Source organism: Neovison vison, chromosome 13 (assembly GCF_020171115.1).
Source record: "Neovison vison isolate M4711 chromosome 13, ASM_NN_V1, whole genome shotgun sequence".
In the NCBI taxonomy this organism is placed as follows: domain Eukaryota; kingdom Metazoa; phylum Chordata; class Mammalia; order Carnivora; family Mustelidae; genus Neogale; species Neogale vison.
In genome coordinates this window covers 144,260,518-144,273,543 of record NC_058103.1, presented here as the reverse complement: position 1 = coordinate 144,273,543, position 13,026 = coordinate 144,260,518, and the positions used below count along the sequence as shown (strand labels likewise).

The window sequence follows — 13,026 nt, the reverse complement described above, 5'->3', positions numbered from 1 at the left end:
GGAGATGTCTCTAGCTTTCAGTTTGACAGCATTGATCTAGACTATGAGCACCTTCTCATCATCTCAGTCATTGAGTACCAAATCCCACAGCTCGTTCCAAGGCTCTGGAATGTATCTTCATGTTTCTACGAGCACTCCAACCTTCTTTCCAATACCTAATCCCCGAAGGGCCCCCAGTCAGGAGAGCCAAGATATGAGTATGTTGGGCCTTGAGCTCTGAGGAGTTCTTGGCAGGAAGAATTCTCTGGGGAAGGCGACTCTTGAGGTCAGTGTAGACTGCAGGGGTGTTTGCCAGAGACTGCGATGCTGCTGAGCCCTAACTCCAGTGTTACAGGTTGTCTTGGTTTTTCCTGCTGCTACACACCTACCAAGAACTCATTAGGACCAGTATAGTGCAAATGGACTTTCAGGGATTGTAACTGGGTTATAAATAGCTGTGTGCTATCATTGGTTATGGAAACTCAGCTTTCAATACCTTTTTTTGTGCTTTTAGAGAAAAACCAGTATTTCATTTAGAGGAACATACTTCTTTCCATTGAAAATTGGAGAAAGATAGGCATTTCAGAGAATACTGAGAAAATCAACAGGCAGGTCCCACCAACTGCAAGGGACCATATCATGGTCCTTTTATGTCTTCCTAACAGCTAAAAATCATTCCGAGCTATCCCTGATCTTGTCTTCTATGCTACACGTTGCCATCCAACATCCTAATGAGCACATGGCCACATAACAGAGTCCTACACATTTCAACTAGCTCCTTTGTTGGCAGGCTCACAAAAGGGGATCAGATGCTGAGTGGCCCTCAGTACCAAGGAACTCTCTCATACCAAGTAGGGGTGTTGTGTAGGTGGTAGGGTGGGCAGAGAAACTGAGCTCTTGAGGTAAGTTTTGAGGGATGCTGGAAGAATTTACAGAGGAGATGCAGTGTTTTTGCTCAGTGAAGTCACTGTTATGTGAGCTAATAGAAAACCTCAGTCTCTAGGGTCTATTTGCCGGGTGCTCCTTACAGACATAAAATTCATTTTGAGAACGAGTGGAAAAGAAAAACCACCGTCTTTTTCCTTTTTTTTTTTTTTTATAAAAATAATGGGTTGTTATAATTTATCATTGGCCCATGGGTGAGACTGCTCTGCTCAGCTAGCCAATTATCTCCTGGGGCCAGAAAAGACCGCTGAAGTCCTTTGCAATCGCTTTATCTAATGTGTTCTAGAAGTTTGGCACTGGGAGTCCCTAAGCCCCTTCCCGTGGGACCCTGCTCACTCCCCGATGGTTCTGTCTCAACATTTCCCTTACTGGCTAATCTACACTTTTCCTACTTCAACTCTGAAACTCTGGCTCATATTCCATGATTTCTGGCTGCTGATACCTCTTTTCTCTATGAATGCTTGGAAAATAATTCTTCCAAAATGTTTTTGGCATTGTGATACTAAGATCTTCTAGAACTTCCCTTTCACATAGAGGTAAGAACTCAGGACCCTTTCCCTCAGAACCCACTCTGCCGTGTTTCCCTCCAGGACCTCTGTGATGCCTTCCCCAGGAACAGTGATCCAGCTATTTCTGTGTGAGAGAGAACAGCATGGCCCAAGCTGCTGGAGGTGTGTCTTGGGCCAGAGCCTAGAGAACTGGCCTAGCTTGCCTTCCAGTTTAAAAGCACATCAAATTGCAATCAGGACCCATGCACGGCGTGTACCCTTGGCTTTCCTTCCTTCAGTTTTGTATCTTTCCCCAGGCCAGATCTGTTGTTCCTGTAGTTGTTATTTTTCATTTCGGCTTTTGCTTTTTTCCTGCCTTCACCATTGACATGACGCAGAAAACCAGCAAAGGGAGAAATATGATGAGTTAGAAATGGGTCAGAAAGTTCTGTGTTAAATTCTGGTCCTGTCAGTAACCAGTTCCATGTTTGTGAGCTCATCTTTACAACCGTAAATGAAGCTGCTTACCTGAGCTTGTTTTTTATGATAATTAGCATGAGATATACATAAAACTTGTCACAAAACATTTCCTCAACAGATGCCTGTCTTCTTCCCCTGTTTCACATTCACTAATATGACTAGTGAATGACTCCCTTTGGAAATTATGTCAATTCTTTTCACTCTCTTAATATTCCTTATTAATTTTTAGATTACACAATTACATAAAAATTCATGGTGCTAGATTTTCACTCCCTTCCCTTTGTCTAAACCCCGTTGTCTTCCAAACCATACTTAGTATTCCTTTCTTCAAAGAAGGTTTCTATAATGTCTCTTTTCTTGAGATGTCCTCAAGAAACCATTGAGTGGCAGACTTGTTATGAACACTAGACCATTCTCGTTTCCCTATGACAGTATTCCTCAATCTTGGCACCACTGACATGTTGGGACAGATACGTTTGTTGTGGGGACTGCCCTGTGCATTGCCAGATGTTTAGCAATCACTGTTGGCCTGTCCTCATTGATGCCAGTAGCATCGTCCTCCCTGGGTGTGACAACCCCAAAGTCTCCTTCGTATTATCAAATGTCTCTTGGAGGGCACAATCACCCCTGGTTAAGAGCCACTGCCCGATGCCCTTCCCAGTCTCTTTCTCTCAAGACTCTTGGGATAAACTTGCTCCTTACCAAAAAACAGAAATAATTTGCCATATTGGTCAGAAAAGTCCAAACAGCCAAAAGATCAGGGAAAACTCAAAGGAGAAAGGCCAGTGACCGACAGGATTCACATGGATCACACATGACACACACACAAGAGTTGCCTCTAATCTTTTCCAAAATGAAGCAGGGTAAATATTGAGACACACGGACACACACACACACACACACGTGTGTGTGTGTGTGTGCATGTATATATGTATATACACACACATATACATATATATGTATATATAAAATTATACACATCTCTCTCTCTCTCTCTCTCTCTCTATATATATATATATATATATATCAATGCTGCATATGATGCTTCTTATGTTAAACAAATCTAAATTCCTCCCCATGGTATTGTCCTGGAGTTTCCTATAAAACAAATACAAGGTGCGCCTGGGTGGCTCAGTGGGTTAAGCTTCTGCCTTCAGCTCAGGTCATGATCTCAGGGTCCTGGGATGGAGCCCCACATTGGGCTCTCTGCTCAGCAGGGAGCCTGCTTCCCCCCACCCCCTGCCTGCCTCTCTGCCTACTTGTGATGTCTCTGTCAAATAAATAAAATCTTAAAAAAAGAACTAAATCGTTTGATTTGCTTTCATGTGCTAAGTTGACATATTTAGTGCTGAGTATATGTTAGGCTTAAGAAACATGGCTCTACTTTATGATATAAGGGAGAGATGCAATAGAGGTGTGTCTGAGATTGGACATTTGCCTACCACAAGCACATTAAGCAAGAGATATGTGTTTTAGGCCCTGCCAAGTGCCAGGCTCTATGCTAAGAACTGGGATACACTGGTGAATTAGTAGACACAACTCTGTCACCACAAGTTTCCTTTTATTGAACATTAAAAGATTTGAAAAACTCATTAGAGAAGACACTGATTCATTTGAGAGTGGGAATAGCAGTCCCAAGTCTAAAAAAAAAAATAGAGCTGGTGAGTTTAATATGAAGAAACAAGTGCTGCCCACTGGTTCTGTTAGTAGAACCATTCATGGAGACTCATAAACTCAGGATCCCTCCATAACCACAAAAAAGTACTGGACAAATTTAAATCCTTCTACTATCATCAAAAATGTTTTTAGGATTTATTCCCACTGTCCAGAGAGTTGTTTAATCTCCAAAGGAAATAAAGTTTAATTCTTCCAAACCTTAATAGCATCCATGAGTTGTTGGATGAGCTTAAACATTTCTCTTCCTTAATGTAAACTGACCAGATTTCGAATCTCACTCCCTTCAAGAGTCTAGGACTCCAGGTTCCTCTCGCCTTTCTCCAGAGGGTACATGTAATAACAATAGCAGTAGTCTTTGAGCTTATTGGCTCTTGCTCCCCTCCCCGCTCCCCATCACCCCCCTGCATACTTCCAGGGCCTTAATCATAAATCCATCAAATCTTAGTGTAACAAGTATTGGAGGAGACTTTAAGTCCCTGCTGTGATAGGGAGACCTTCATAATGCAGGCTGAGAATAATCTACATTATTATTATAATAATCTATATTTTTATAGTAATAATCTATATCTGTACCTATAGAGAGATAGGTACAGAGATAGTTGGAGGTCAGAAGATGTCCTCAGCGATGCAACATCTTCCATTATGAGAACATATTCTGTTGTTCAAAGGGGGGACTACCTTACAAAGGAAAATAAAGCATGACATAATGTGCAGGGGGACAAGTGTCCGTAGGCAGATCAAATAAACTCAAAGTAGCTCATCAGGCAGCAACACGATGGCGGATTCAGAAGAGCTGGATGTGAGGTAATGTGTAAGGGTTGTGACAGGCTTTTGTATACGGTTACATAAATAAGGGGACAGGCTGAACGGGTGGACGCTAAGAAAAAAACACACTTAGTTCTTTTCTGCTTCTTCCCCACATTTTTCCAAGCAAGAGTTTTGCCCCCAGATAGAATTTAGAAAACGAACTCAAGAGAACCAAGGGAGACATCCATGATGGTTGCCCCAAGAGGAAGTGGTCTTGGAGGCTGAGTGATGGTGAATGTGAGAGGCACTTTGAAGTTGGGTCCCAAAGAGGCATCACACATGGAAGTTCTAGGTTCCTTTTGTTTTGTTTTGTTTTGTTTTGTTTTGTCTGAAGGCAAGTGTGTACCAAGAGACCTCGATTCCATACTCAATAACCCTTGGCTGGGGAAATTGACTTTAAAAAAATTTCCTCAGTGCTCATCTTTAGTTGGTATTTTACTTATCTGCCCTCATGAAATGCCACCTGCTATGACCTAATTCAGCCACTGCTGCTTCTGATGAAAAAAAAATTTTTAAATGTATTGTCCTCCATCATAAAGGATGAATATCCAACTTTTGTAGCAACATGGATGGGACTGGAAGAGATTACGCTGAGTGAATTAAGCAGAGAGAGTCAATTATCATATGTTTTCACTTATTTGTGGAGCATAACAAATAGCATGGAGGACAAGGGGGAGATGGAGAGGAGAAGGGAGTTGAGGGAAATTGGAAGGGGAGGTGAACCATGAGAGACTATGGACTCTGAAAAACCATCTGAGGGTTTTAAAGGGGCAGGCGGGGGGTGGGAGGTCGGGGTACCAGGTGGTGGGTATTAGAGAGGGCACGGATTGCATGGGGCACTGGGTGCGGTGCAAAAACAATGAATTCTGTTATGCTGAAAAGAAATAAAAAATATATATATATATATTGTCCTCAAATTAGATGATTCAGTTCTCTCCTTGTGGTCCGTCTTCTACCCTCTCCTTACATTCCACTTCTCTCTTTGTAAGTGACCTTCTTTTCTACAATCCGCCAGGTAACTGTAGAGCAAACATTTTCAGATGGGGCAGACGGCGTGCCGAGAGTGTTCTGAAACGAACTTGCCAGATGGTGGCTGCTAGCATATGGCTCCTGCCTGAACCTGGCACGGCTTGCCAAATTCAATTTTTAAATTATGTCTCACTTTAAAAAAAAAAAAATCCCCTAAAAACCTAAGAGGCCAGTTTCCTCAGCCAGACTTTTGAACGAGGTATGTAGAGCGAGGTTGCTGTCGTTGGAAATAACAAGAGGTGGGGTGTCGAATACCAAATATGCTTATGGAAGGAATGTACTTGGGGCTCCAGATTGCAGCTTTCTCTCAGTCCTAGAAACTCTGCAGGGACAGGCTGACCCCGTCTAATTGCTTGTCGTCAAGAGTGTCTCTTTGCAAGAATATAGAAAAGACAGAAAGATAAAATAAACTTAAAACTCCTTGATTCGAATGGTACATCGGCAAACTTAAGAGTCTCTTTCCCTACTTTCAAACATTTTGTAGTTCTGCGGTATACTCTTTTGCCACCTAAGGTCCGTAAGAATGTCCCCAAAGAATATGTGCCTATTAATGGCCAGGATCCATGACAAAAACAATAATATCCTATGAAGTGATATCACTTAAATTATTTTATGATGGTGCAGGTGTTTGCAAGAGAAAGGGTCCATTAGACATAAATTAGTAAACAAGCATGATATTGGCTCCGATATTAAGAGAAGTGAGAATAATGAAAAATTACTTAATGTTCTCAAAAGAAATTTGCTATTTTGAGAAGCCTGTATTCCTGAATGTATTAAGCTGCATTATACCTGGGTAATTATGTGGATATTTTTCTGTTCTTCACTGGAACCTTAATTTTCTGATCTAAACACTGCCAGTTACATGGTAATTAATCTTTGAACTTTCTGATGACTTCAAGAATTATTAAGCAGTAATTTGCAGAACCATTTCATTACAAGGTAATAATTAGTTTTATATGCAATTCTCTAGCACTTTTCAGCTAAGAATTTCAAAATGGCTTAGAGATTCAAGATGAAGATGTTGGGGTTTCATTTTCTTGTCCAAAGTCAACAAAAAATAGAAGTGAAGGTCAGAGTACTTCTTCCATCTCCCCAACCGCCTGGAGCATGCAAGATTCGCCTAGAGGAAGAATTCTAGAATTTAGCTAATTGATTCAGAACATTGGAGGCCCTTTTTTTTTTTTTTTTTAATCTGATGAGCTACTCCGAAAAAAAGAAAGAGCATTAGGAAATCAATGTTTATGGATGACTGAGTACATGAATTATCTTGATCTAGAGAAGACAGTGATACCTTTTGTGCCAGATTAATCTCTTAATACCCACCCCTTTTGCCTACCCTTCAGACTGCTCATTTCTATGTGTCCATACATTTTTAAAAAGATTTTATTTAAGTATTTGAGAGAGAGAGAGAATGAGCAGGGGGAGGGACAGAGGGAGCAGCAGACTACCCACTGAGCAGAGAGCCCAACATCCCAACATGGGTCTTGATCCCAGGACCCCAGGATCATACCTGAGCCAAAGGCAGATACTTAACTGACTGAGGCACCCAGGAGCCCCAGCGCTTATGCATTTTTGAAGATATCAGAGATAGGTTTATTTAATATGGGGGGACTGTCTAAGGACTTCTGCCCATAGTAAGAGGCCCTTGAAAGTCATAATTACATTCAGATGCAAACAAAAGGAATCAGGGATGACATTCAAACCAGATAGGACTCTGAATCAACAGCCTGGCTACTATCCAGATCCTGAATGCTAGTAAAACACGGCAGGATAAAAGAAACATGTTTCTAAAAGGAAGACTTTCCTTGGATGGATAGGTATTTAACTTATGCTCAGGGTCCCAAACAAAGATTGCCAAGCAAACGAGCTTCTACCCCAACACGTAATAAGTCCTCAGTCTCCCCATTCAAGGAGTTTCACTTAAAACAACAATTAAAAAAAAAAAAAGGGACAAACAAAAGCAAGAACCACCAACAACCACCAAATATCTCCTACCTGTTGTTTCATCCAACTCTCCAGTAAGAAGATCCTAAGCTCCCCAACCCAGTGATCTAAGGGCACAACTTGGATATCTAGACATACTACCTACCATATATGTGGTGTAAACAGGACAAGTTAAGTCATCTACCCTACAGTTGTCCAAAGGCTAAACGGGATAAATAACATGTATCTCATATGGTTGTTATGGGACTAAAGTGTGGCGTGCAGAGTCTAACCTTTTTGCTATTGGAGAGTAATGGCCCATTCAATGGCCCAGTTAGTTAGCTGGTAACTAATCTTAGTCACATAGGAAAGTAGGATCCTCTTGATTCAAATTTCTAAGAATGTCCAGGGATTGAAAATACTCCTGCGATGAAAAAAAAGGCTGTTTCAGCAACCCAGGTGATTTGTTTATGCAGTCTTTAAAATGTAATTCCGGTTTTACAGACATTATAGACAGATTCACTGAACTCTATTCCAACATACTCATGGCACACATTACAGTGTACTTAAATGTTGGCAAGCTAGAGTCTACATTTCCCAGCCTCCCTTGCAGCCAGGATTCCAAGGGTATCCTGGCTGCCACCAAGCTGACACTTTTACTCAGGACTTTGAAGGCAGAAGCTGATACGGCGAGCCGTGGCTTCCTGGCTCTTTAAGCGAGCGTGTGATTGAGGACATTATAGGTGGTTTTTTCCTGCAAAAATAGCAGCAGTTTGATTTTGTGGTTGGCCATCTAATGGCTACTGAAGGACTGCAGTGACAGCCTCAGGATTTCAGTTGGGACATTTGCCCTGAGCGGCTGGGCATTTCTCCTGGCTGTATTACTTGTGGCTGGGTAGCACCCAAGCTTAGTTACATGAACCTCCAAGAAATTCGGTGTAATAATCATTGCCCTTAATAAATCTTTTCCTGCTTAAACTAAAACTTTGATACATTAGCAGACTATAATCTGATAACACAGTCATATCCAAAAAAGCTTTGCTTCACATCCAACAGGCTACCTTCTTCCCATTGCATGTTGGTCCAGATTTTGTCCTGATCCTTCTTGTTGATGACCTTTCCCATGCCTCTACTTAAATGTGATGGGAAGCCTGTCATGTCTCTTAAAATGCATCTGTACTCGGTGTGTGTGTGTGTGTGTGTGTGTGTCTGTGTTCCCTGCAGACACTCTGCCACTGAAATATTTAAATAGGGCCTCTATGTCCTGACCCATCTCAGTTGTGAGTAGTTGGAAGGCTTGTTCTGTAACATGAGACGGTGGAGCCAAAGGGGAGATCATAGGGAGGGAGCGATCAGCAGTTAGCAACTCCCTGGGACATATTTGATGCATCAGAGCAGGCAGGTTGAGATACCTGTAGGATAACAGGTCTCTGGCCTAAGAAAGACAAATGAGGGAAAGGAAAGAAGAGACAGTTTTGCTACTTGTTTGAAATGGCTCTGCTTTTCCATTCCATTCATAGGGCTTCAAGGCACCCAGCCTCCTGCAGGCTGTGCATTATGGGATGTATAAAACAATCTGCCAGCCCACCAACGGTAAGAGCTGGTGTGTGCAGACCTCCAACGCGCCAGCATCACTGAGGCCTTCACCATGTGGCAATGCAGTCTTTGGAGGGCCATAAAGAAAATATCACTTAGTAAGATCTGCTATGTATCAGGCACTTGGGTACCCAATTTAATCTTTAAATAATCCTGCAAGGTAAGATTATTATGTGTACTTCCCAGAGGAAGAAATTGAGAGGAGCCGAGTGACTTCCCTATGAGTGCACAACTAGAAGAGCTTGGGATTTTCTGATTTCCAGAGTCCGTGTTCTCTATCACTCCTTCTCAGGAAGCATCTCAGCCCACTCAGCCCTGCACAATCTACTTTCACTGACACTGGGAGTTACACTTCAGCATGAGGAAGCACCAGAGAGCCCTCCCTCCTGAGCCATCAAACAGGGCTCTAAAACCTTCCTCTGTACAGGGCCAAGTAGTAAATTTTAAGCTTTATGGGTCTTACAGTCTCTGATACTACCCCCCAACTCAGCCTTGTAGCACAGAACCAGCCTTAAACCACTTGTGAATGAGTGCGTGTGGCTATGTTCCAATAAAACTTTATTTACAAACAAAACCAAACACAAAAACAAAAACAGTTAGAGGACTAGATTTTGTCCTTGAGCTCTAAAGCCAAAGCCTTTTGGTGTTCCACGAGCTGCTAAGTGGTATGAACTAGAATGGCTTTAAAGTTCTGAGGCCATAGCTAAATTTTTGGTCATTTTTAAAGACACTCGTCATGCCTTAGGTACGAGTTGCAGGTGGTCAGAGTCACTTTGACCAGTGACACATGAGAGGCAAGCAATACTATTTTCATCTTCAACCCCTGCCCTAGTTGATGTCAACGGATAGACTGAGACTAACTACTTTGGGTTTTGGAGAGTTCACTGGTGAGCTTGTGGGGCTCAGATCCTTTATGACAGACATGAAAGGACAGAGTGCATCACGTTCAAAGTCTGATGACATTTACTTTTCTGACAGACCAAATGTCCAGTCAGGCAACCTGTCTCTTCACTTTCCCCAATGTGAGGTGGAATGAATGTGGCCTTTGGATCAGAAAGAAGGAGAGAATGCTGGTTGCAGCAGCTGCTTTTTTGTATGACCTTGGGCAAATCATTTTATGCTTCTGAGCCTGAGTATGTATGTGGATCCTGACTTGAAGGTAAGAAAACCAATGGGAGCCTCCCAGGCTTGATGTGAAAATTTAGTTGTTGAGCACATATCAGAGGGCTACCGAACAGGCCCTCGGCGCAAAGTAGACACATGACAATTCCATAAGCATGTGAAACTGAAGGCCATTATCTTCAGGAAAGTGGTCTATAGCTGCTTTCCCGTGTACCAGTAAGCCTGCCTTTGGACTACAAGACCAAGAAGCAAGCAGGCTGCTTACCAGCCTGATGCCTGTGTTGGGGGGGGGTGGTGTGGAGGAAGACAGTGCCCTTCTGATGGGAAGGAAGTTTGAGCTTCTGAACATCACACTGGAACTCAATCTCCAACAAGCACTTGCAGAGTCCTGCTCCCTGGCCCAGGTAATGGGAGCCCCCGGAGAATGTTCAGGAAGCTTTTATTTCAAGGATGAGCATTTCTGAGTGCTCCACACAATTCCAGTCCTGGTCCTAAAGCTCAGAAGCTTTCATAAAAGATTGGCTGTCAGATATTGCAACAGGGCTCAGCCAATCAACCTCCTTCCACAGAACGATTTATCTTTTCCCCCATTTCTCCTTACCACTGGGGGATCCTGGCAAGAGCAAGTAGTCAATGGGAATTGATGATCTGACAATTAAAGCTGAGGATTCCAATTGTGGCTGAAGTGCCTGAGCTGGACCCTGTCGCTGTCAGAGCTACGGAGACAAAATTTCTAATTCTGATAGCCATCTTCTTCAGATGACCTTTAGCAGATGGCCCTCAGCACTACGTTCTGAAGCTGATTAACTGATTGTCCCTGGGGTGTGGAGTCTACCACTTTTCCTCCTTTGGCGATTTTTTTGCTTTTTGGCAGATACTGGTCCCCAGGTGGCCCTCTAATTAGGAAGTTTCTGTGATGCGATGCCTCAGATCACCATGTCCACTTTGGGACCCTCTCTACAAAACTAGCTGTTCAACTGTCTGTGCACAGCGCTTTGTTCAGGACGGGAAGACTAGTGCTATCCACTCCTAGCTTCACTGGGGATGAGCGAAATATTTTCCATTACATGGAAAATCCCCAGGAATATATCCGAAGGCTGTCCAGTTTCAAAAAATCATGGAACACAGCACTGGGGGAAAGAGCCCCAATGTGATAGTAGTCAACTTGAGACCCCACATGCTTTTGGTTGTTGTCATTTTTCTCCACTGAGATAAGATTCACATAACACAAAATCCCGCATTTTAACCTCTTCAAAGTATAGAATTAAGTGGCTTTTAGTACATTCAAAATGTTGTGCAATCATGACCACCATCTAATTCCAGGACATCACCCCAAAAGAAACCCCATTAAGGAGTCACCCCTGCCCCATCCCCTCTTCCTCATGGGAATCTGGCACCTACTCTGTCATTTGCTTTCTGTCTCTATCGACTTGCCTACTTCGGTCACTTAGTAAGAATGCAATCATACAAGATGTGGTCTTGTGCAGCTGACTTCTTTCTTTTCTTTTCCTTTTTTTTTCTTTGAGTGAAGCATTCACAGTTTATTATAATTGATATTTCTAAGAAGGCTGCCTAGTAACTTAAAAAAAAAACCATACAGATGAAGCTGCAAATCTCTTTTTAGGCAGAACAATGAGTGTTTTTATTTTAAGATTTTATTTATTTATTTGACAGAGAGAGGGAGAGAGATCACATGTAGGCAAAGAGGCAGGGAGTGGGGCAGGCGGAAGCAGGCCCCCTGCTGAGCAGAGAACCCGATGCGGGGCTCGATCCCAGGACCCTGAGATCATGACTTGGGCTGAAGGCAGAGGCTTAACCCACTGAGCCACCCAGGTGCCCCAGAACAATGGGATTTTATTAATTTGTGTGGTTGTTATAACAAAGTTTAATGAATTTTCTGGTTGAATAATCTTTGGGAGACAAGCTGTCTTTTTTCGCTTACTATAATGTGTTTAAGGTTTACCTCTATTGTTGTAGAGCGTATCAGTCCTTTACTGCTCATTACGGCGGAATAATATTCCATTGCGTGAATATACTACGGTTTGTTTCTCCGTTCATCAGTTGATGGGCGATTAGGTTGTTTCCTCCCTTTGGCTATTGTGAATAGTACTGCTGTGAGCGTTCATGTACAAGTTTTTGTTTGGACATGTGTCTTTCATTCTCTAGTTATATGTCTAGTACAACTGCTGTGTCATACGGTGATTTTACGTTTAATGGTTTTGAGGAAACAACAAACTTCTTTCTATAATAACTTACAGTACACCATTTTATATTCTTACCAACAATTTCTACATAACTTCAACAGTACTTGTGACTTCCAGTGTTTTTGATTATACATACGTACCCTCCTGGGTATAAAATGGTATCTCATTGTGGGTTTTATTTGCATTTTAAATGCACATTTATGTGCATTTTATTTGCATTTCTCTGATGACTAATGACTCTGAGCATCTTTTTCTTTACTTTTTGGCCATTTGTATATCTTTGGAGATATGTCTATTCATGTCCTTTGCCCATTGTTTAAATTGAGTTGTTTGTTGTTCTGTTTTTACATATTCTGGATACTAACCCATCAGCAGATACAGGATAGGAAAATATTTTCTCCCATTCTGCAGGTTGTTTTTTTTTTTTTTTTTTACTTTCTATCATCCTTTAATGCAGAAAAGCTTTTGATTTTGATAAAGTCTAACTTATCTATTTTTCCTTTCATCATTTGTACTTTTGGTGTAATATTTAAGAAACCACTGCCAAATCTAAGATCATGGAGTTTACATCTATGCTTTCTTCTAGGACTTTTATAAGTTTAGCCCTTGCATTTAGGCCTATGATCCACACTGTTCTCCAAAGAGGCTGCACCAACTTGCATTCCCACCAACAGTGTAAGAGGGTTCCTCCATTTCATGCTAATTTCTTTATGATGTGAAGTAGGGATCCAGCTTCCTTTTTTTTTTTTTTTTTGCTTGTGGGTATCTACTTGTCC

The 13,026-nt window shown here is 42.0% G+C and overlaps 1 protein-coding gene across 1 annotated transcript in view; it reads right to left on the bottom strand.

The window, feature by feature from the left end:
* AGBL1 (AGBL carboxypeptidase 1) overlaps positions 1-13,026 on the bottom strand; it is a 657,523-nt gene that overhangs the window by 99,109 nt on the left and 545,388 nt on the right. The window lies entirely within an intron of this gene.